The following is a 4,758-nucleotide window of genomic DNA, read 5'->3' as shown; positions in this document are numbered from 1 at the left end:
ATTGCGAAGAAGTCTGGTGGTGATACCTCCAACATGGCTCGCCTTCTTGTCCGTGCGATATTGTAGGCAAGGCTCGTTTACCGCGCTCAGTTTCATCACCTCATGGTGCCAGAGTGGGCACGTCTAGAGGCGATAATCCCCGACAGTACTTGAACAGGAGTCCCAACTAAACACAATTAATACATTACGATAGCTTGAAATTGCGCACCGCGTCGCACTGCGCGCAACCTCAAGCCATGAACGTTCTGTTCGGCTGCTGCATTGGTGTGGCACATGGGCAAAGAAGTTCCCAACACACTTTCACAGACTACCACTATTTCCCCATGGAACAAAATGCAACTGATTCAAAATAAGCCCCTTGGTTGCCTTTACAGCCCGGTTCCACACCAGGCGAACGCCCAAGAATCCCGTCTGCTTCGTACAGATAACCTAGATACCGTTATTGTTGTCACCTATACGGATGCCAGTGTCAGTGACACCACCATTCATACCACGCTTGTATGTACATTAATACCAGAGGCTGGCCAGACATGCTCATATCTTGCGGATGCTGCACCACCGAGTCACCTTGCTTAGCTGGCCGCTATACGTAATAAACTGTCAGCGCTGCTACCTCTTCTACCACCTGGCAGTTGCTCTCAGCTCATCATTCGTACGGACTCGACGCAAGCTATTCACGATATACGATGAGTATATCGAACTACGTAACTCTCGTATACTGTTCACGTTCTTGCTGCATCCGCATCAGTGCAAATACGAGTTCAGTGGGTTTCACGGGACGGACCTTGTAAAAGCTGATCTGGCAACCCACCCTCAAGTTACATCATACCCGCTACCGCATTTTTCTGAGGACACTGAAGGACAAATGCTCCGGAAAAAGAAAGCTTCCGACGTGCCACACGAGCTCTCATACCTCCGTGTGGATCAGACCTCCTTGGTGGTTTAACCCGCCGAGAGGAGGTTACGTAGTGGAGGCTTCGTGTTGGGGTCGCGCTTACCCCATCCGTGTGACCACCCTTTGGACGCAAAAGTACCGAGGCCCGTATGGCACATCATGTCTATTTTGAGACGCCCCAATCAAAGATGTAACTGCCTCACACTTACTATAGACCTGCACTGGTCTACTATTAAGTCGTCACCGTCACCTCCGTGCAACAGGTCTCATGCCTGGCCGACCACTCGACTTTGACCGCTGGCTTCGTGGACCATACCACCGTTCTCTACTAGACTTTACACATGAAAAAAAACTCGTATGTGTATTTTTAGCCAAAACCTTGGCAGATCCCACGTACCTGGGAATCGCGGTTATACGAAGCATGCGGAGGGAAGGTGACCGCGTTGCATTTATTTATTGAGCGACACGTCATAAAATGATGCTAAATATAAGTACAAGTGTTGCAGATGTTTATATAACCAGTTGTTCGCACTTGCGCAACAATGCGCATAGGAACATGCATATTAACAACACCAGAAGCTGATATGAAGCATTGATGCTCGCGAAGATGCTGGCCCTTTACACTGCTACATAAATCAGCTTCAGTGCATGGCAAATAACCACAATTGACGTTAACCCTACGTGACGGCTGTATCAAAGGAGTACACATGCAGTATTTATAAAATTGGGTAGGGAGCACTGCAACCCCTATTGACGCTTCACGAATAGTTTCGCCTATAGTTATGAGACCTGGCGTTATTGTGGAGTAGAATGCTTGACTTCCTCGCAAAATTCTTGGGTTTGATTCCTGCTGGGAGCTTGAAATTTATTATTTGCATTAGTTGCGACATCAACGCTGCATATGTCCGGTGTTTATTAACATTAACATTTATTCTATGTTTTCATTGGGTTGACGCTACCTATGTCTGGTATTACTTAGCGCTCACGCGTTTAAACTGGTTATGTGTGTTCTCGTCGTTCCTGGGTAGATACTAAGTGTCAATCACCTGTTGCACATACCCACATACAAGCGGCACATACCCGTCCGTGGGTATGTGCGACTATCTGACGAGAAGTGTTTGACGACGTACGCGACGAGATTCTGAGATTATTCATGTCTTTACCAGCGCGTTATATTCGCCAAACAATCTTACCCTCCCATGCTAATTTTGGTTCACGCCTACCTAATGGGGTGACCATGAGAGCACCCAAGCGTAAGCGGCTAGACAGATAGAGAGATAGATAGATACGCCCGAAGTCACCGAAGTTCGCTAATAAATGCTTCGCATTTCAAAAATTATGCCCAAGGGGCAGACTTTCGAAATAAAAAGAAAGATTGGTAGTATGATTTTATGCATCGTGATTGCAACAGTGATAAGAAATCTTCGTAGGCTTCGTTTGCATTTGCTCGGTTGAACATAAAAACTGCGTTTTTTTTTTTTATTTCCGTGTACGCTTTCGTAATCAATTCTTAATGGTTCTGTGGTAGTCTGTTTTGCTGCGTGTAGGTTAGTGCCGGACACACAAATAAAAGTCAGGAAATGGAATAACACGTTCTTTTTATAGTATTCCGGCCGTGATAGCTGCACAATCAATGTTTCACAAAATGCGGTAAATTGTTGTGGATGACGTCGGTGTAACTCTTGGTGGTGCTACAATATGAATACTAAATACCATACCTGTATTCTAAGTGTTCATATTTTGTGCTTTTTTTGTTTGGATGTGTCTAAACTCAAATTACCACATAGTAAAACAATTTTTTTCACTTGTAAACTCCTTCAAGGTATGTTGTAATTTCTCAAAAAATGGCTGAATCTCCGCACCTTGTGGCCTGTATAAGACACCCACGATTGCGTTATTTTGCATCTCAACGAACCACGGGTTGCGGAGGACAAAAAGGAAGCAGGAAGTGATGTTACATACAATAGCTTGTTTGGTTCGCATTTACTAAGTGATACTTTAAAAAAACTGTTACTTTTTGTGTCTAAGGATCAGTTAACAAAGATTCAGCAGTGAAGTCATACGTACATTGCAAAGCGTGTTCTTTTGTTAACGGTAGAAAATGCTTTAAATCAAGTCTTCGACGGATACCCGTTTGGTCGCGAAGAATTAGTAAAAAGTTACTAGAAGTGCCGACTACAACAGAATAAAGCCGTAATGACGTTGCCTTGTTCACAATAAAGCTTTGGCACCTGTTTCGGCTCCCGTTCTCGGTGCCGAAACAGCGTTACATACACATTTTCTTGCTTTCGACGCTTTTGCGATTTCATTGAGTAGAAGCTGTTTATAAAGTTCGAGAAGTCACGCTTTAGACCAGATAGCATTAATTTAAATGAGTCAGAAAAAGCTCAATATGTAATGTGTACTTGACGATAAGGGGAAATAAGTTTAATAAATAGTAAAGGATTTGAGCGATTTGTGAAAGCCTGCTCAAAATAAATATGAATATCACTAGGCGAGGTCATACTATAATAAAAAACGCACATTTCTGTTACAAACATTCCATAAATTCAAGTGTAGCATTATTTATATCTTCATTGATCGCTATTATTTGCTCGTATCACGCACAGCAACAGAAATAAATGCTAAATACGCCAATTTAAGAAAACAGAATTTTTAAGTGCTAGATTTTTCGGCCGTCATAGTTTAGGAGCGCATCGGTTGTGAGCTCCCACCGTTAAATAATTATTCCAGATCCTTTAATCCCCATGACCAGCCATCCTTTTCTGCGCACTTGAAATAGCTGATCCGACTGCGAGATTCAGTACACATACGCAACCACACTTGATCTAATGGACAAGAGGACATCTAACTACGATAGTCTTTCTTGAAGTACTTTAAGGCATAAATTTCGATCTATCTATCTATCTATCTATCTATCTATCTATCTATCTATCTATCTATCTATCTATCTATCTATCTATGTATAATTCTATTTAGCCACTCACGTCACCTTTTTAACTTCACGTGAACCACAATCAGTATGAGAGGGTACGAGGGTATGACGAATATGACGCGCAGGTCAAGAGATGAATAATGCCACAAACCCGTAGCGTACGTCATCAAACACTTCGCGCTAGGAAACGGCACATACGCGTGGGCAGGTATTTGCCACTGGTAAGCGGGTTTGTGCCATAAGTGATCGACACGTAATATCTACACAGGAACGACGAGAATACACACGGGTAATTTTAACGAATTATTGTCAAGAAAAAGCTGACATCGGCAGCGTTGACCAACGAATGCATTAAAGTCAGGATCACAGCTTGAATCGAACCACAACATTCTGCGTGGCACCTAAGCATTCTACCACAGAGCCACGCCATGTCTCTGAACTAATTTTTAAGTAGATCCTCATGTTGTTTGAACATCATCTGCTATGGCACTGCTGGCTATCCATTTTTGTAAACTTTAGATATGTACTGTTATGATACAGCCGTTATGTCATGTTAACGTAATTGTAGTTAGATACCATGAGCTGAAGTTTATTTATGTAGCAGTGTCCAGGACTACCATCCTCAAGATCACCAGTGCCTTATATCAGCTTATCGCTTCTTGCGTTGCTAAAACTCATGTTCTTGTTGTCACCGTTGCGCAAGTGCAAACCACTGGATCGGTTCGAAATTGTCTTTGCGTGCAACATTCGCACATACATTTAGCATCATTTCATAACATGTCACTCATGAAGCGCTCGCCTTCCCTTCACATGCTTCCCATGACGTCCATTCTCATGGTATGTGGGATATGCCAAATTTCTTTCTGTAATTAGTAGCGTTATGAATCACTTCGAGCGTGTGAATCAAACAAAATATGCTGCTTTAAAT

The sequence above is a fragment of the Rhipicephalus microplus genome, chromosome 3, assembly GCF_043290135.1.
Source record: "Rhipicephalus microplus isolate Deutch F79 chromosome 3, USDA_Rmic, whole genome shotgun sequence".
Taxonomy (NCBI): domain Eukaryota; kingdom Metazoa; phylum Arthropoda; class Arachnida; order Ixodida; family Ixodidae; genus Rhipicephalus; species Rhipicephalus microplus.
The sequence above is the reverse complement of the archived record's forward strand: the minus strand, read 5'-3'. Positions refer to the sequence as shown.